The sequence below is a fragment of the Nyctereutes procyonoides genome, unplaced genomic scaffold (genome assembly GCF_905146905.1).
Source record: "Nyctereutes procyonoides isolate TBG_1078 unplaced genomic scaffold, NYPRO_anot_genome, whole genome shotgun sequence".
Lineage (NCBI taxonomy): Eukaryota > Metazoa > Chordata > Mammalia > Carnivora > Canidae > Nyctereutes > Nyctereutes procyonoides.
This window is the reverse complement of record NW_026575142.1, coordinates 57,036,497-57,057,096: the sequence shown is the minus strand read 5'-3', so window position 1 is coordinate 57,057,096 and position 20,600 is coordinate 57,036,497. Positions and strand designations below refer to the sequence as shown.

General features: G+C 40.6%; 1 long non-coding RNA gene across 1 annotated transcript in view; it reads left to right on the top strand.

Annotated features, from left to right (window-relative positions):
* Window positions 1-19,960, top strand: part of LOC129498557 (uncharacterized) — a 31,999-nt gene extending 12,039 nt beyond the window's left edge. The window contains exons 3-4 of the long non-coding RNA XR_008662142.1: window positions 8,259-8,336; window positions 19,921-19,960. This is a non-coding gene — a long non-coding RNA (uncharacterized LOC129498557). The remainder of the gene's footprint in view (window positions 1-8,258; window positions 8,337-19,920) is intronic.
* The last annotated feature ends 640 nt before the right edge of the window (window positions 19,961-20,600 follow it).

Genomic DNA, 20,600 nt, shown 5'->3' with positions numbered 1-20,600 from the left:
ACTATATAGAATTATTGCTAATATTATTAGTACCAGTGAGTGGAAACAGCTGCATCTCCAATACTATCAATTCTGCTAATTGTTACTGCTTATATTTTTTAAATTATACTAATAACTAATAGCCTATAAATAATCTTCTTTTATAAGACCTTTCCTTTTTATTATACTATAATAGGTTCATTGATGCTTTGTATGATGTGACTATTTGCTGACTCTGAAGAATACCTTTATTAGGATATGCATATGTGTTCAATTTATCTTTTCAATTATACCTACATTAAAACCTTCAAAATTAGGTTTGCAAAAACAGGCTCTGTACAAGCAGTGGAGCCTGTATGACTTGTGACCTCCTGCTCTATTGCATTCTGGCTAATGATTCACAATAACCTTCAAGAATAAGCACCAAGTAAATCAAAGGGTTTTGCATGGCTCTTGGGGAAATGTTCATATAGTGCCTAGCATTCTGAGGACTAGATCTAGTACAGGGTGGGAGCTGGAAGCATAATGAACACAGATCTACAGCAACAGTCAGGGAGCTAATGTGCAAAAGCATAGCATTTTTCCAGTGGAAAGTCAACAGTTTTCCTTAACTCTATCTAAAATGATCCTCTCTTCACTTCCATCCTGGAAGTAGGAAATTAGCCACTTCTGTATTTTGTCAATGAAATACAATTTGCTTCAAGTTATTCATAATTATAACTGGTATATTTATTCTGAAAAAACAAAGCAGACCATTCTCTGGTTTAATAATAATCATTGAAACTGTTTCACGTTTAGTTAGCCATTATTAGTAAATAAGTTACTCAGCAAAAAAGGCTAAAATGCTCTTTTGTCCCCCTTACTTCATGGAGAATTGGTTAAAAACAAAACAAAACAGAAACCTCCCAGTACATTGTTATTTAAACAGAGGCAAGTCTAGATTATTTCAATACCTATAATGAGTCTATTTCTTAGGAATTCATTTTCACTCTCATAAAATAGTTTCAGTGACTTATTGCCACATTCTTCTATCTGAGCATAGGCGTAATTGCCCAAATCCCTCCTCCGTGCTTGGTGGAGGAGGCTCTCCCTTAGGTAGGAATTGCACACAGAACTGGAGGGCAGTGGGGGTGGTCTGACCTCCTGCATAGGGCCAACAGGCATATCTGAGTCTTGGCAGTTAGGCCAAGTCACAATGACTAGGCTGTCACCTCAAGGATTTTGCCACACTATATTCTACGTCTACTCTTATTTACCTCTATTCCTATTAAACCAACTCATTTTTTAATTCATTCAAAAGAGAAACTTTATATTGCTATGATAAATGGAATATAAGTATTATTGAGTAAAACACAGTGAAGTGTACATATATCGCACTTTATAAGTTTTAAGCACACTTTAAAAAATAATTTTAACACCTTTGAAATTGGGATGTGTCTTAGAATCAATGGCATCTTGCAGTTATAATTAGCAACATCTCTGTTGTTCTTAGAAGCACATAAAATAATGATGTGTTTTACATATCAATTGTATATTAGAGTTGATGAAATATAGTAAATTCTATAAAAATTATGTTATGAAACTTGTAAACATTAAAAGTAAAAATGCCAGATGAAAAACAGAATAAATCAAATTGACATATAAAATATATGGCTAAAAATAAGTTTCTTGGGACGCCTGGGTGGCTCAGCGGTGCATCTGCCTTCAGCTCAGGGTGTGATCCTGGAGTCCCTGATCCAGTCCCACATTGGGCTCCCTGCATGGAGCTTGCTTTCTCCTTCTGTCTGTGTCTGTGCCTCTCTTTCTCTCAGGGCATGATCCAGGAGTCCCTGATCGAGTCCCACATTGGGCTCCCTGCATGGAGCTTGCTTCTCCCTCTGTGTCTCTGCCTCTCTCTCTCTCTCTCTCTCTCTCTGTGTGTGTGTGCGTGTCTCATGAATAAATAAATAAAATCTTTAAAAATAAGTAAATAATAAAAATAAGTTTCTTATTGAGAGGAATGGCACTTTTTGATCAAAATAGCTAGATATTCTAGTTGATGGTTTCAACAAAGATGAGGATCCACATCAATGAGACAAATCTGTCAGTTTCTATATTAGCCCACACAAAAATCTGAACTTGCATGAGGATATGGTTGGACAGCTCAATAGATATTTATTTTATCTGTAAAATATAACATATTTAAGAGTACATAAATATACTCTGCAACTTCAGGAAATGACATTTTGACATATCACTGAAAAAAAAGAGGTGCCTATGGAATTCAGTGTTTAAGGAGCTCTCTCTATTGGTGTTATTCCTGACTGTCCATACTTCTAATGGGCATGGTTGAGGGTTTGGTTACTGAGGGCTTGGAACATTGATGATTATGTCTGAACACTTTGCCTCTGGTCTATGAGGTCCAGGTACAGTTCATTACCATGGCACTACCTACATTTGTGTTATCCTATTCTCTGTGATATCACAGGTTTTATGTGCTCATTTTCCCCTCCTCAAATATACACGAATATAAATATAAGACTATCGAAAGACACTTGTCTGAGTATCACCTAAAAATTATTATGTACCACACACTGGGAAACAGTCACCTGGAGGAAGCCACCAAATAGGAAGGATTCAGTGGCAATAGGAACAATTGAGTACAGCTAGAACCAGATGGGTCAGGTGGGTTGAGAAGGGCAGTTAGGAGGCAAAGACTGGAGGAGCTGCCCAGGACCAAGAGCATTGGCCCAGACCCCTAGAGAAGGCTGTTGAGTAAGGAGTGCTACCTTAAGGAGATAATAGTATCCATTTATCCATTCCTCCGTTCTTTCAATTACTCATTCATTCAAATAACTACTGTGTGCCAGGGATTGGGTTGGACCCTGGAGAGAGAGTTGAAAGAGGTCAAAGAGCTTACAGTTAAGAAAGGAAACAATATACATGATTTCACTTGGGTTTCAAAGTATTTGGGTGGGCATAGTCAAAGAGTGCTATGAGAAAAGATGTTGGAGGGAGCATTTAGCTCAATGAGGACAGCTCAGGAAAGCCTTTGCGAAGGAGTGAAGCTTGATTGAGTTTTGAGGTACAAACATAAGTTGCAGAAGTTCCCTAGGGGCCAACTGATGAAAGGGCATTCCAATCTCAAGGAATAGTAAGGTCAAAAGTTTGGAGGTATAACAAAGCATGGTCTGTTACCCACAAATAAAAGAAATTTGGTATAACTAGAAAAGGCAGTGTGAATATGTATAGGAGAATGGTAGAGAAAGAGGCTAGAAATGCTAGGAAAGCAGGAACTGGATGTGGAAAATATTGTGCTTGGATTTGAACTTGAAATTGGTAGGGACCTGAAGGATTGTAAGCCAGAAATGGCTGGATTATATACGTGCTTTATGTTTTGACTATCATCGAGAAAAAGTGAATTCTGTATCAAACACAGCTTGAGAGCCTTAGCTAGAGTGCTAGACAGCATGCAGAGATCTGCATCATTTTAGAAATGATTTAAAATATGACCAGGGATGGTGCGCTGCTGAAAAAGAGTGAGGTGCAATGATTAGCATTGCAGATGTGAGGCACTGGACACTACACCAGCTCCGTGAAATCTCCCGGGTGAGAAGGAGAGTTTGGAAAGAAAGGAAGAGGAAAAGCAAGCGTTAAACTTTGCAAGGAATGTAGAGAGGTGGCTGACCAATAAATGACAATGACAAGGGACATCTGGGGGCCTAAGATAATTCATATGATTCATTCTATATCTATATTCTTTTGACTTTTTTAAAAATAAATTTTTATTATGGAAATACTTCAAACATTAACATAATTGAAAAGAAAAAAGAACCCTCACGTACCTATCACCCAGGTCTGGCAACTATCAACCCATGGCAATCTTATTTCCCCTCTAACTCTCCTACTCCCCCACTCCCACTGGGCTATTTTGAAGGAGGAAATCTCTCATACATCATATCATTTGAAGACAATGGTCTTTTTTCTCAACCCAAACCTGTGTTGGGATCACAGGATATGATGAGTCTTGTACTGTGCCTAATTAGAAAAACACTGAAAATGGACAAATATAGAAGCAAAGTCTACTCTAATCAACAGAAATTAAATAGAAGACAATATGAAAATGATTACCAGTTATTTAAAGACGGGGTAAAATAGAATAGCTTGTAAATAACACTAATTTGGTAAACAAGGTTACTAGCAAAATCTTACGACATGAATTAAACTAATGAAGTTAAATATATGAGCAGGAAACACAAAGAAATTTAATTTTAAAATGTGTAAAGCATCAAAGAAACAAGCTATGAAATAACCAAGAAGAGAAAGAAAAACCTGAAAGCAGAAAGAGACCTGGCCTGAGAGTGGGAAGGGGGAAGCAAGTTAAGAATAAGTTTGAGTATAGCCTAGCCCATTTAAAAGAGATCCCAATTAATTTCTCCATTATGTAATTACTTACTGAGCACCTGCCATGTGCAGGGCAGTGTTCACTGCTCTGGAATGTCACGTGCCTCTGGTAAGCCATCTTTGCTGCTTAGAGAGGAGGCAACAAGTGACCTGAGGGCAAGCAGCTGCATCTTACCTGTTTCTGCCTGAACCTCATCCAGATTCTTAATAAACACCTGGCTTCTTGAGACATGGAGGCAACGGGAAGGGGTTCAAAGAAGTGGAACAGAAAATAATTAAGAGGAAGAGCTTGATTTTAACAGAAAGATCAAAGGAACCAAATATGGGGGACTTGGCTAAGCCAGGGCTCAAGAAAAAATGAGCTGTTTGAGGCATGTAAAGAGTGGAGCAAAATAGGAACTACCGAGCTGGTGTGTGGAGCATCACGGAGAGCCCTAGGATGGAGAGCAACAAAGGGGAAAGGCAGGCAGAGGGAGGGCAAGGTGCACGCGGCACCGCTCGGCCCAACAGCCCCACTCCATACGTCCTGATGTTAGTTAAACAGGCTTCTGTTCAATGGCTACCTTGTGTTAGAACAACAGCTTCCAGAGAGTACATATTATTTTTAACCTTTCGACTTTGGAAAAGAAAGTGTGCTAAATCACTCCCGCTCTGGCCAGCAGGATGGGGGGCCCAGGGAATGTATTTTCCCTCGAATGTAATTCGTAGGTATGTTCTAATGCTCCTTACTCCCATAGTTCTTCTCCAGTCAGCGAAAGTGTTGTGCCAGCAAAAGCAGAGAGGAGAGAAGAGAGAGGGGAGAGAGGAAGTAGGGGCAGTGGTGGGGGAGAGATTGACATCTGTACTGGTTCTATGGTTTCTGTTTTAAAATTTCACTTAAGGTCTTACTGGCTTGATTTCAGCAACTGTTTTTAGTTCCCAATCCATTTCTTTCAGACACTGAGTGTTTATATTTTGGAAGTAGTTAACTTTCTCTCTTTCTCTCTCTCTGTCTCTCTTTTTACCATTTAAAAATATCTTATTTAAATTCAGTTTGCCAACATATAGCCTAACACTCAATGCTCATTCCATCACATGCCCTCCTTAATGCCCACCACCCAGTCACCCCATCCCCTTCTGCGACCCTGTTTGTTTCCCAGTCAGGAGTCTCTCACAGTTTGTCTTCCTCTCTAATTTTTCCCCACTCAGTTTCCTCCCTTCCCCTCCCATAGTTCACTATGTCTTATAGTCCACATATGAGTGAAACCATATGATAATTGTCTCTTTATTTTAAAATATATCATACATACAAAGCAGGACATAAACACATATATGCACAGTCTAAAGAATAATGATAAAATGAACAGCAGCATTCCCCATCTCTCCATTTGAAGTCACATCATTTTGGCACCCTTGAAGCCCTCTGAGTATCCTACCTTGATCATTTTTCTCTCTGCCTGTCTCTCTCCCACTTCATGACACTATCTTAGAATTTACCTTAATCCCTTGCCTTTCCTTATGGTTTAACTGTAAGGTATTGAGAGTTTGGCTAAGTTACTCTGTGGTATTGCTGCCTTTCATCCATCTCGTTGGCCAAGTGGCCTGTGGGGTCTTCAACTGATACTAGCCACTTTGGGCAATCACATGCCCTAGACAGCAGCCCACAGAGTCATGAGCCAGTGCATGCTCCTGATATGATGGGAGTCTCCCCTGCTTCCCAAGGTCTTTTCATGGTGTGATCCCTTAGATGAGATCCCATGGAACTTACCAAAACTCTGCTCTTTTTAGTTTGAATGAGGTTTATTATTGTCATTAAGTCTACAGTTGCATACTCGTGGTGGTCCTCTCTCCCACCCCCAGGACAGCACTAGTAAGGGCCAAAGAGACTTGCTTCTTTATACAGACAAGACAATTAAAAATAATTGAGTTCATGACACTTGTTCCAACTTGAGGTTGGAAATGGGGCTGAGAAGAATGGATGGATGAACCATACGTGACACATTACCATGATGAAGTGGAGATGTTTATTACATGTTCCCTTTTCCTTTTGTCCCCTTTCTTTTCTTTTCTTTTTTTAAAAAGATTTATTTTTTTATATTATTTATTTATTTATTTATTTATTTATTTATTTATTTATTTATTTAGTGGAGGGCAGAGAGAGTCATAAGCAGGCTCCACACTGAGCACAGAGTCTGACATAGGGCTCAATCTCATGACCCTGAGATCATGACCTGAGCAGAAACCAAGAATCAGTTGCTTAACTGTGCACCACCTAGGTGTCCCTTGGCCCCTTTTTTGAGGCCAGAATCACTTGTGCCTGGTCCTCCCTGGTTAGCCTGAACTCATGGAACATTTGGCCACTGTCCAAAAGTTCTGACAATGTGCTCTATCTCAATCCCTTCAGATTCAAATTCCTGGAACTAGACCAGGCTTGGATTTGTCCTATTTCAGGCCACGTCTGCTGTGAGGCCTCACTCTCTCCCTTCTCAGCACCACCCCTGCAAGGCTTAACTGTGTTAACGATTTGGCTAGGCAAGCCAGGGGTTTCATCCCACATGGCCCTCCCTAGGTTCTTTAGCAATTATGGGGCCATGGAGTTTACAAATATTAAATAAGTGAAAGGATCAAAACTTGTCTTTCTAAGATAAGATGCAGGCAGTTTTAAACTTTCTGATTTTTTTTTTTTTCTGGGAACAGCTTAAAGTGGCATGAAGTTTTATAGAGAGAAATCTGGAAATTTCTACTCATCATTTTTTAAAATTCAGGTAGAATTTTTTATAACATTATATAAGTTTCAGGTATGCAACATTATAATTAGACATCTGTATACACTGCATAGTGATCATCGCCAAGTCTAGTTACCATCCACCACCATACAATTAACCCCATTTACCTACCTACTCAGCAGTTTTATATAAGCTCTTTATAAATATAAGGCTAGGTAAAACTCTAGTATTTCTCAAATCCTGTGAAACCGGTATAGCTCAGGGGAGACACAGTGTATTAGAAGCTATGATATCTGAAATTTTTGCTATAATATCTAAAATTCCCTCTTTCTTCTCTCTCTCCCTTTCTTTCTCTTTCTCTTTTTTAATTCTGAGAAGTCCAGGATGTTATGGGCAGAACATGTAGCTTTTAGCAAAAGCTGGCTCTTAAGCTTTGAATTGGCTTGGGCTCGGTCTTCTCCATTTTTATATCTTTTCTTTCCATTTGTTCAACAACAAACATTTATTGAACATCCAATAAGTGTCAGGTAGAGTGCCAAGCACTGGAGATTCTAAAGAGAAACACAATTATGGCACTGGTGACTCTCTCCAGAGGAATTTAAAATCTCGTAGAGGGAAGGAGATATGCAAAGAAAGAAAGAAAAGTAATTGTGTTCTAGTTGTGTTATGGGGGCGTTTCAGGAGCCAATGGGAACAGCATGGAGAAAGCTATTAATTCAGAATGAGAGAGAGAAACAGGACTTGGGGAGGTGGATGGTTTGGTTTGCAAGAGGACTCAGGGAAGCAGCGAAAATCTTGAGCTGACTTATGAAGTATAGGCTCAGAGCACATCACAGCCCGAAAGAACTTTGATCAACCCTATTTCTCAAGTTCAAGAAGGTGACCTTGTCCAAAGTTGCATGGCTAGTTGGTAGCTGGGACAGGACTTATTAATGCAAACCATTTGCTCTTTATTTCCTTTTTTTAAAAAAAGATTTTTAAAATGTATTTATTCATGAGAGAGGAGAGAGAGAGACACTCACACACACAGGCAGAGGGAGAAGCAGGCTCCATGCAGGGAGCCCAATATGGGACTCGATCCCCAGGATCAGGCCCTGGGCTGAAGGCAGCGCTAACTGCCCAGCCACCCGGGCTGCCCCTGCTCTTTATTTCCTAATACATGAGTCTGGTTTCCCTTTTCGTAGTAGGCAGTGAAGTGGCCCGCCTCCTGCAGGACCACATGTGGGCCCAGAGATGAAGGCAGAACTTCCTCTTCCCTGGCTTGTACAGGTAAGTGAGATCACTTGATATTTTATTTCCTGGGAGCTTGGCTTATGGTGACTGGGTGATGGTTTTAAAGATTTAATTTGGGTGGGGGGGGGGTTCCTATGGTTTCTATTTCTCTTCTTCAGTTTCACCTAGAAATTGGAAGGCAGGATGTGTTTGGTGAGTACTTGGCTTCATCAGCTCTAGCTGGAGGCCGTGGTGTATTGTTCCACTTGTCCCACATCCAGACCCCTGTGTTCCTTTGGTAGCTGCCCTCCTCTGTTCTCAGAACACAGGATTCTGGTGGGAAGACCTACCTCCTGACTTCCACACTCCATGAAACCATTCACTAGTGTGACTCTGGCCTCAAGCCAGCTGCCTCCTCTCTCTTCTCCAGGTCCCTTCAGGTCAGCCTGGGAGCCAGGACGCTCCTCGGTCCCCAAGGATGTAAGGGGGGGGTTCCTCTGGAGATGAACCCTGAGCCATTCTGGGGGCCACATGCAGTGGGGGTGTAGTGAGAAGAGATGGCAATGAGAGAGAAGACAGGGGTGAAGGGGATTTTCTAAAATTTTGGAGAGCTGAATTGCCTTTGTGGGGGAGGAGCTGATGCACCTGAAAACTATTTGCGAGGCTTTACTGCTCGAGGAAAATTAGTACTGCAATGCCTGCAATCTCTTCAAGAGATTCTGATGTTCTCTTAATGCTTCTCTTTCAGCAGAATAAATGTAGACTTGGTCCCTGTTACCCATGCGATTAGGCACTGGTTTTGTAAAATGATATAGGTAGGCTAATTCCTATTGACCCTTCAGAGAAAGAAATCATATATTGTTATTCAAGAAGCACATGTCATTTTCACTCTTTTTAGAAGCTCAAATCAAATAGATTACCTTCCTGAGTTATGAACAACTTGAAATGTGCACGGATCTGCAAGGTTAAAGAGCAAGAGGATAAGGACTTGCATTTGAAAGAGCAAGGTCTTCTGTCATTTGGTGCCACAAAGATTCTCTTAAATGAATACAGAGAAGCCAGCTGGTTCTGAAACTGAAAAATCTCTCTTTCTCTCTCTCAAAAAAAGGGTAACATAGGTGTTTCATAGAAAACAGCATTTTCCATTTATCTAGCAGTCTTCTTGAAGGTGAAAATACTTCCCCAAACCCTACCATTCCACCCCTGCCCAGGTCACCATCACCTCTACTCTGGACTACGCAAAGAGCTGCTTACTGACCATCCCTGCTTTCACCTTTGTCCCTATCGGATTCACTCTTCACTACGTAGCCAAAGTACTCTTTTAAAGATCATTTTTTTAAAGCTTACAATTCTCCAATAGCCTCCCAGTGTAGTTAGGATACAATTCAAACTTCTTATCTGGGCCTTAGAGGCTCTTGAGATTTCTCCACAGGGACAATATCTGCAGCACAGCATGAGCAGGACAAGTCCCGTGTGAGTCTGTCCTAAGCAGGGCAAGCTGTTAGCATCCCTGATCCCTGCCCATTGAAAGTCAGTAGTACTCTGTCCTCAACTCCAACATTTTGTATCCAAATCACCACTCACAACTCTTCAAATACCCTCCAGTTAGGGAATGGGTGTGGTCCCATCTGAAGCTGAAAACCTCTATTAGCCTACTTGATCTGGCCCCTGCTTACCTTCAACCTCAGGATCTTTGCACACACTGTTCTCTCTGGCTGGACTGCTCCAGTCTCAGTCTATCCATTTTCCACATTCAAGTCTTAGCTTCAGTGTTACCTCCTCTGAAAGGCCTTCCCTGACCACCCTATCTAAGACAGCAATACACACACACACACACACACACACACACACACTCACAATGCACTATGCACAGACCACTATATACAATTTTCTTCTTTATTTTTTTCTTGTTTATTGTCTCTCCTTCCCGCTAGAATTAAGTTCTATAAGAGTAGTCTGTTTTGTTTGCTGCTATATCCCAGCGCCCAGGAATAAATTTTTATAAATATCTATTGACTGAATAAAATAGATGCCATGAAGTTATATGTCATTTAATCACATACATAATAAATGTTAGTAAGAAGCAGAAAGGCATTATCAAACTCATTTTTCATATAAAGCACTGAGATACTAAAAATAACAAATCCCACATTGAATATGAATGATGGAGGGAGGAACAAAACTAGAAATGTCATTACCTCCTTATTAAGTTACAGTGGATTATTTGGTATAAGGCAATCCATTGTATAGGTCACACAAAAAGACACATAACATAAAAGATATAATTAACGTAATTCCCTTTCCCTCACCACTTTAAGGCTAAATGCCCATGTGATGACCACTATCTATATACCAGTTGCATTTCATTTTACTTTACAGGTTGTTATACCTTCTCAAATCTAGGTTCAAAAACTTAGATTCACCTTCAGAGGAGGGGAAGGAAAAGGAGATACATTATACTGTTCCCTATGGAACAAAGTTAAATACTCATCCTCATCTAAGTCTTATAGCTAACAAAATTGATCCATGGATGAAGTATAGTGTAGGGATGGCAAATACACAACACCCATGTTGCCCCCTCTACTCCTGCACCCCCGACGTGTACAGCTCACCAATTCCAGAACTCCCTGCTGCTGACCACCCATTCCATGTGGGACTCCACAACTCAGTGCTCTAGGCAGCTGCTACCAGTGAATCAGACTTGACATACAGGTTAAACATCTATTGCCAGCCTTGAAATAGCAGAAAGAGCTGATCTTTCCAGATAAATCTGAGTTTAGATACGATACCTGTTCTTTGTCACTTATGAGACCTTGGCTTTTTACCCTCTTTCTGTTTGTTTCATGAGCCCAAACTTGTAGGGTTGTTGAGGAAATTACAACTAACAGATGTAGGGTGTTTAGCACAGGGCTTGTTACAGTTAGAATTCAATAAATAGTAATATTTAACTGTGGTTAGGAGAAGGCTCTGTTTCACTCCCAAGAATGGAGCAGGTATAGTTTTGGAAGGTGGGAGGGCTGCAGATCGTTAGAAACACTAGAGTGAGATTTAGTATTGGGCTAGCAGAGTGTTCCCAAAGTGGTTCCCAGACCACATGTGGACTTGTTACAAATTGCAGGTATATAGGCCCCAGCCTGGACTGACAAATCAGAAGCTCTAGGGATGGGTCCCAGCATTCTGGGTGCTAACAAACTGTCCGGGTAATTCTGATGCGCACTGTCTCTAGGAACTACTACAACAGAGACAAGGACAGGGAAGGAAAATAGAAGTGATGAAGTCAGTGGGGGAAGAATGTCTGCTCACCTGGTGGTTACTTAGAGAGGGAACAAGGAGTGCTGCCCCTCAAAGAAACTTGTGGTCCTAGCCGCACTCCCAATCCCAGTGGCAATGTCCTACAGGTAGGATAGGAACTTGCCATAATACACAGGACAAAGCAGAGGCTCGCTAAGAGAAAATGGGCTTACAACGTTGTATTACAATGTTAGGTAAAGGGATAACTCCCCAAATGCAGCCCTAGTGCAGGTAGAAAATAGACTGAACTTGAAACACTCTTTTCTTGAGCAGAGATAGGTGGCCATTGTGTCTGGTTATTTCAGATGCAGCTTCGACTGAGGGCAAGAAGCTGGTCTAGCTAGACACTTCCTCAAGCTTCCCCAGCTTGGCAATTTCATGAACAAATTGCATCTGACAGCTCAGGGTGAATGGGAGGTGGGGTGAGAGGAGGTGTGTCAAGAGATGCAACTCCACCAGGATTTCTCTACTCCACCTGTTCAATCTTGACCACTTGCTTTTCCCCAAGCCACCTCTTTTTGCCAGACACAGAAGTACTTCCCATGCAGTCAAAAATTAAAAATATTTTTAAAGAACATAATTAATCTGAAGTCTCATGTGACCCACCAGATTTTAAACCTATTTTCACAGTTAACCCCTGCAGCAAGATTTCTGATTGCCTTACCACCTATTTTTCTTTGGTTCCACCTAATTAGAGACTTAAATTTTCATTAAAAATTTAATTTACACATCCTTAGACACATACTCACTTGCATAATGTTCTAAAGGGTGTAGATGAGATCTAAGGCCAGTATCTTATTAAAGTATAAGGATCTTGTTCGAGACTATCAGACATTTGGATCCAACATAATTACTGAGCACCTCCACTCCACCTTTCCTGCCTTTCCCACAATCACGTGCATACATATCACTGTTATGTCCATAATGCAGAATGTATGACGGAAGGAACTATCCCAGGGTCCCACAGTTACCTTAAGTGGCCAACTGTGGATCTAAACACCAGTGTCCTGACAGAGGTGGTGGCTAATCTACAACAAGATGATCAGCCACAGGGGTGACCTTTCCTTAATTTAGTTAAAATGACAGTTCTCAATTCCCAGCTGATATATGTGCTGTGATTTGTACTTTCAATGGAATGTTTCTGCTGCTGAAATGTATCACCACCTTTCCGGACTAGTGGAGAGAATGTTTTCATTTTAAAAGTGTGTTATACACAGCCCTCTTACAAGTAAGGCAAACCTGTTCTTGGCTTGAAGTGAACAATGAAAACTCTAAAATTAACACTAACCATGTTCTTAATGACGGCTGGGTGAAGGTGTTAGATTTTACCAAAAAATAGCAATTGGTTGTTAGTGAAACACTGGAAAAGGGTGCCTCATAATAACAAAAAAATTTCCATCAAAAATGCTTTGAAACTTACTTTTGGATAGATCACCTTCACTGAGATTCTAAGATGGCTGGCTATTGTTCTGAAAACATATGGAATACTTTTATACCAAAGGAAAACAACCAACTGTTTTCATGTCTCTGAATACAAAATACGTGGAAGTGGGTTTGCTTTAGGAAGACCCTCCAATGAACCTGGTTAATAACTAGGAGTGGGTTTCCCAGGAAGAGGGCATCCTTTTTTGAAGGAGGGTGAGAAGAGGGAGTGAACTAACTATGGTGCTAAAGTTGTGCTGTGGAGCTGGTTTCCATTCTGAAAACACATTTCCTCACCCAAGGAACAATATAGTTTCCCTAAGTCATAGAAAAAGAAAGAAAGAAAGAAAGAAAGAAAGAAAGAAAGAAAGAAAGAAAGAAAGAAAGAAAGAAAGAAAGAAAGAAAGAAAAAAAGAAAGAAAGAAAGAAATCACATTTATGGAGGCTCTTCTGGGTTTGGGTTCCTCAAATTCTTTGGATATTGTTAATTATTTACTCTCTTTACAAATAAGGAAACCAAGGCTCAGATTGGCAGTGGAATTCGCCTAAGGCTATGGAATAAAGAAGAAACTGAAAACTTAACCCAGTCTGTTCCATCCCAGGTCTGATTTCTCCATTCCATCGCAAGTCCCTCCCAAGAAGGCACAGTTTTAATGGTGAAGACACTGATGCATGGAAAAAATGGAGAGCTTGCCCGATGGTGTATAAGCAATAGGAGACTTGAGGGTCACTGTGTGAAATGTTCAGGAAGCCACATCTTTTTTCCTTTTACATGCCTTGATTTAGCTTATGAAAGATCACAGTATGTTACTTTTAGAGATTTTCCAGCTTTGGGGATGGGATTTTGTTTTTCTTGGCAGCATTCATATTTGAAAGCAGTATATTTGACACCGCTTTCTGGATTTAGCTTGATACAAAATGAAGCGAAGTTAGACCCACGCACCCTGCTCTCTTCCAAATTGTCAGTGCGTAAGTTAACTTCTTGCTCAGGATTTCCAAAGGAGTAAGGCCTGCGTGGAGTCCTGTGATTTTTTAGAATCAATAGATCTTTCTATTCAGCAAGCAATAATAAAAAAAAAAAAAGCAATAATCACCATTTTGCCCACCCATCGGAAGTGAGAAAAGAGGAACTCTTGCACTAGAGAATCCCTGTTGATAAAGCAATCTTTTTCCACGAACAATCTGCCTTCAGAAAACAAGGGATTGAGCACTTGTTAGTTAATAATAAAAAGAATTTGTCAGTGAATACTCAGATGAATGAATATTTTTTAAAGGCATGGAGTATTTAAGGAATGTTAATCCAGCCTCTCTGCTCACTGCCCCCACAACAACTGTAAAGAAATCACTGGCCTCTGAGAGATGAATGGCCCCATACCCAACCAGGAGGGAAGACAACCCAAGCCCTATAATTTGGCATCTCCCTTGGTAAATTCTTGTGTGGACTTCTTTTTTTTGGCTATAGCAGACCGATGGGCTCAGTTAAAGGCTTTAGGATACGTTGTAAAATGACCATCAAGCGTTTCTCCTCATATGTCATGCCCACCTCTTTTTTTATCCTGTCAATAAAATCCTAGCCCCAACTGTATACATTTCAGCCTTTCACAGACACACTTCTAGCACATCCTTCCCCGTTAAAAAGTTCTAATGGTTAATTTCAAATTAATATCTTAGGCGGCTCTAGGCCGGGGTGGGGTGGGGGGGTGAGAAATAGGGAGCTGAATTAGTAAATGACAGAGCAGTAATCAGCTTAAATGAGACTTCTTCCAGCCCTTTGCTGGCGAATGACACAGAATTTGCAAGCTTAGAAAACCTCTCTTCTCTGCAGGTGGTACTGTGGGGATACCAGAGATGCTTTTCCACAATCATCATCTTACTCATTTATTTAGTCTTCTACTGCAGCGCTCCATACACGCACCCGCAGCCCCATCCTCACTCCGCTCCGTGCAGTCCACCCCTACCTGCTCAACAGCCAGCCAAACAAGGGGTTAAGGCTGCAGCCTTCCCTGCCAGGAGATGTTGCAAACATTCGGGTATACTTTCTCATCTGCAGTCAGCCCGGTAGCTCCAGCTCCTGCAAAGCCTTTAGCACTTGCAGAAACATTATTTTTCTCCCAGCTGTTTGGTTTAAACTTGCAGTTGACCACGTTGACCAGGTTCTCCTGCTCAGGATCCTAAACTTAACCCTGCAGGCTTTTACCTAGAATCTCTCCCTCTTCCTCTGCCGAATTTGTTTCCCCTGCCCGGTTCTGGAATGCCCCAGGGCCCTCAGTAACCTTGATGCCTCGTCCCCACTGGAACTTAGAAGCATCCTCACTGGCTGCATTACTGCACATTACCCTGGTAACCTTGTTTTTTCCTTCAACTTAAACTTCTCCAAACACCATCCCTGCTGACTGTGAAATTCTCTAGGCCTCTTATAACAGCTTTCCCAAACTGCCGTGTCACAAGAGATTTTGTAGAGGGCAAATTGGGGAAGGAAGGTTTGGGAACTCACCTGCACAGCTGCAAGGATCAGACCCAAGGATGGGGCTGCCGGCAAACTTCCCAGGGACTGTCTGCAACCAAGTCTCCTGGCCTTAAAGGGACAGGGCACTTTTCACCATATAAGGAAGACAGTTTCACTTGTCTGCTTTGGGGCCTGTTTGGGCAAAGCAGTTCCTTCTCTTGATGATTGCAGAGGCTTAAGCCTTCCAGAGAAATCTGGAGGCTGTCTGTTTTCAGGCATCTGCACCTAGTAGGCAACTTAATAACACCTGGATAAGGCACAAGAATGGTGTTTGGCAGGCCATTTTCAAAGGCCAGAAAATCCTTTCTATGGGGCTTGTCTCCCTACAGAAAAGATTTACGGTGACTGGGAAGACTTTCTCAATTAGATGAAAGGGCTTCTGCTTCTATTTCAGATTTGGCTTCCTGGAAGCCAAAGTTCCTGCTTATCACAAAGGGGAGAGCGGAGATCCTTTTCCTCCTGACTTGGAGACAAAAGAAAGAAGACTCAGGAGCTTGTGGCATAAGATTTTGATTAAGACGTATTAGTAGTGCTCCCTGACAATGAGTCAAGTGGAGATGATTTTGTTATTTCAGCTGGTGGAGGCCTTTCCTAAACATATAAACACACACAGTTCTCAACCAAGGCCATGTCCACTCCTGAGGCCTGGGCTCCTGCAGCTGAAGCTCACAGCTGTCAGAAATGAGAAGATATTTTAGCAAAAGCAAACATTTTCTCCTGATGATATTCAAATGCAAGTCTGTCCTGGCGGTTTGGGGTGGATTAAGAGCAATTATAGGAAAGCCTGGGTAGCTCAACGGTTTAGCGCCGCCTTCAGCCCAGGGCGTGATCCTGGAGACCCAGAATCTGAGTCCCAAGTCTGGCTCCCTGCATGGAGCCTGCTTCTCCCTCTGCCTGTGTCTCTGCTTCTGTGTGTGTGTGTGTGTGTGTGTGTGTGTGTGTGTCATGAATAAATAAATAAATTCTTTAAAAAAAAGCGATTACAAAATGTTAGATTCTAAGAAAAAAGCGGAGCTTAATTTACTTATCACTTGGGTGGTTATACACTTTTTTCTTCACTGCCAACTGGATATTGTTTCTTTATAGCCTGGCCAGTATGCCTAATACTTAGTATCTATACCATATATTTGAGATCTTTTAAAAAATTCAATTTGGCACCTGATTATATAGTATCAGACTATTCTCACATCTTAGCTTCTTACAGAGATTTTGATTCTTTAAGGACAAAGACCATAGTCTTCCATACCCCGCTTAACAGCTAGCATGGAACCATACAGTAGACTGGGAAATACTTGTTCAATTATATCAATTGGATGGGAGCTCTTGGGTGGCTTAGTTGTTAAATATCTGCCTTAGGCTTAGGTCTTGATCTCAGAGTCCTGGGATCCAGCCCTGCATAGCGCTCTCTGCTCAGCCAGGAGTCTGCTTCTTCCTCTCCCTCTGCCCCTCCTCCAGCTCATACTCTGTCTCTCTCTCAAATAAATAAATAAAATCTTTTAAAAATATTAAAAAATATATATCACTTGGCTGGAATCCAGGGTTTTCGTATAATGTCTGCATAGGTTTTTTTAAAAAAATATTTTATTTATTTGAGAGACAGAGACAGAGCACACAAGCAGGGAGGAGGTGCAGAGGGAGAGAGAGAAGCAGGCCCCTGGCAAGCAGGGATCAATCCCAGGACCCTGAGATCAGGATCTGAGCCAAAGGTGGTTGCTTAACAGACAGAGCCACCCAGGTGCCCCTATAGATTGCCTTTAAGTTTTGTTGACTGTTTCCTTTGCTATGCAAAAGCTTTTTATCTTGAAAAATTCCCAATAGTTCATTTTTGCTTTTGTTTCCCTTGCCTTTGGAGATGTGGCTAGCTAGAAGTTGTTGTGGCCCAGGTCAAGGATCTCCTTGTGTTCTCCTCTAGGATTTTGATGGATTCCTGTCTTACATATAGGTCTTTCATCCATTTTGAGTTTATTTTTGTGTATGGTGTAAGAAAGTGGTCCAGTTTCATTCTTCTGCATGTGGCTGTCCAATTTTCCCAACACCATTGTTGAAGAGAGATTATCTTTTCTCCATTGAATATTCTTTCCTGCTTTGCTGAAGATTAGTTGACCATAGAGTTAAGGGTACATTTCTGGGTTCTCTATTCTGTTCCATTGATCTGTGTGTCTGTTTTGGGGCAGTACTATATTGTCTTGATGATTACAGCTTTGCAATAGAGCTGGAAGTCTGGAATTATGATGCCTCCAGCTTTGGTTTTCTTTTTCAACATTCCTTTGGCTCTTCGGGATCTTTTCTGGTTCCACATAAATTTTAGGATTGTTTGTTCCAGCTCTGTGAAAAATACTGATGGCATTTTGATAGGGAATGCATTGAATGTGCAGACTGCTGTAGATAGCATAGACATTTTAACAATATTTATTCTTCCATTTCATGAACATGGAATATTTTTCCATTTCTTTGTGTCTTCCTCAATTTCTTTCACAAGTATTCTATAGTTTTCAGAGTACAGATCCTTTACCTCATTGGTTAGGTTTATTCCTAGATATCTTATGGCTTTTGGTGCAATTGTAAATGGAATCGGTTCCTTGATTTCTTTTTCTGCTGCTTCATTGTTTGTGTATAGAAATGCAACTGACTTCTGTGCATTGATTGTATATCCTGCAACTTTGCTGAATTCCTGTGTCAGTTATAGCAAATTTTGTGGAGTCTTTTGGGTTTTCTACATAGAATATCATGTCAATTGTCACTGTTCTTATTGCTCTTAGTTCATCCATCCTGCTTTAGTCCTTTAAATGATGCTATAGGCCTTGTGTCAAGAGGTTCTCTTGATGGGCCATTATCCCTGAAGAAGCTCTCAGATAGCTGAATGATTCACTGTAACTGGAGATGGGGCCCACAGCATCACATAGTGCACATCTACATTACCATTTACCCTTGAATTAACTGTATATCAAAGTGTTATCTTACGATGTCCAAGTTGTGGGCCTGGCTAGGATAAAGCATTATGTTATAGTGACATTTTTTTTTAAATTTTTATTTATTTATGATAGTCACACACAGAGAGAGAGAGAGGCAGAGACACAGGCAGAGGGAGAAGCAGGCTCCATGCACCGGGAGCCCGACGTGGGATTCGATCCCCGGTCTCCAGGATCATGCCCTGGGCCAAAGGCAGGCGCCAAACCGCTGCGCCACCCAGGGATCCCATGTTATAGTGACTTTGAAAAAAACGTATCTTACCAAATTTTTCTTATGTGAGAAGGCTTCCAGCAGCAAGGGTTCTAAATCTGACAACGTTTATCAGTAAACAAACAAATACACATCCCAGAAGATGAGCTTATTCAATGAATAAGGGAGAAAATATTGGTATAAATTAACAAGCAATTAAAAAATTATATAAAATGCTCACAGCTGTTGAAGGTTGTATTAAATTAATGCATTTATACCTATAAGGTATTGCAAACTCAAGGAAGGGAAGCTATAAAAGGCAAACTGAAAACTTGATCAGGAGGCATTAATATTTTTATAGCCTTTGACCCAATATCATATATTTTTAAAAGGTTTTATTTATTTATTCATAAGAGAGAGAGAGAGAGAGAGAGAGAGAGAGAAAGGGAGAGAGGCAGAGACACAGGCAGAGGGAGAAGCAGGCTCCATGCACCGGGAGCCCGACGTGGGACTCGATCCCAGGTCTCCAGGATCAGGCCCTGGGCTGAAGGTCGGGCTAAATCACTGGGCCACCCGGGCTGCCCCCAATATCATATTTTCTTTCCTAAAATTATTTCAGAGATTTTTCTCTCATGGGAGAAGGAGAGGAAAGGGAGGGAAAATCAAGTGAATCCATATGAATGAATACATAAACAGAGATTTTAATTAACTTAATAATATGTTTAAAGGAAAGTAATTGTTCTTTTTCCTGATCAAATGGTAATAGTGTAAGCTAAAATTTATCTGTTAAAGATGTAAATTGATCTAATTTATTTAATATTCTTTTTAATTAAATACATATGATGTAATAGTATATCACCCATTTTTGAAAACCCAAAACAAGTATAAGGAAAAAACCAACCTAAAACTAAAAAATAAAAAACAAACTAAACATTAGGTTTAATACAATGGTCATTAATCCTTTTTGTGGTTACCAATCCTTTGCACACTACAGTGACAGACATCAGTAAATACCATTGTATAGGTGTTATTTTTATGTTTAAATTTAAGGCTAAGCTTTCCTTAGGAAATTTCTTTGTATACTTTTGTTTATTTTATAGTTTCACAAATTTAAAAAAAATACGTAGGTGGTGATGTTAAAAGTATAAAAGGTGAGAAGAGGAAATCCTCTCTAAAAATACCTGAGGGTATCTGTTAGAGGTTATGGTGGAACCACAGAAACACATTAATCCTGTCATTTCTCTCTTACGCAAAATTCCCCAGGAGCCAATACACAGGAGGAGCTGCAGAATGGAAACCAGAGAATAATGTTGCTAGTGGCTATAAGTGAGCTCTGCACCCCAATGAGGAGCTGCAAAAGGCCAGGTTGGCACCAAGGTTACATCAGCGACGCTGATTCACAGATCAGAAACGGCTACTCCCTCAGGAGGCAACATGAAAGATGAGGAGAAGCAGGTTTGGCTTGGAAGTAAATAAAATACTGTCTTACTTAGGCATCTATTATTTATGGTTTGATATATTTCCTTCCATACATTTTCTATGCTTATACAAAAAATTACTACTACTACTACACACATTGTTTTATCATTTGATTTTTCACTTAATAACATTATAACCTGAACATCTTTCATGTTATGTATGCATTTATTGCATTCCTTTTAACATCTGCAAAATACTTAGCTGTACCAAAATTTATTAAACATCTCCCTGCCCTGCTGATGGATATTAATTTCCAACTTTTGTTATTATAAACATTTATTCGTACTCTAAATAGCAGGTACCATAGAGAAAGATAATGTTTTAGCTGTTTCTCCCCGCTCCATGCCATGCCTTTCTATCCTTCTATGTGGTTACTTATGCACATGGGCAACAATTTCTCTAGGCTACGAGTAGAAGTTGACCAGCTCAGTAGATGGAAATACTAAATACTCCTCTTATTGCAT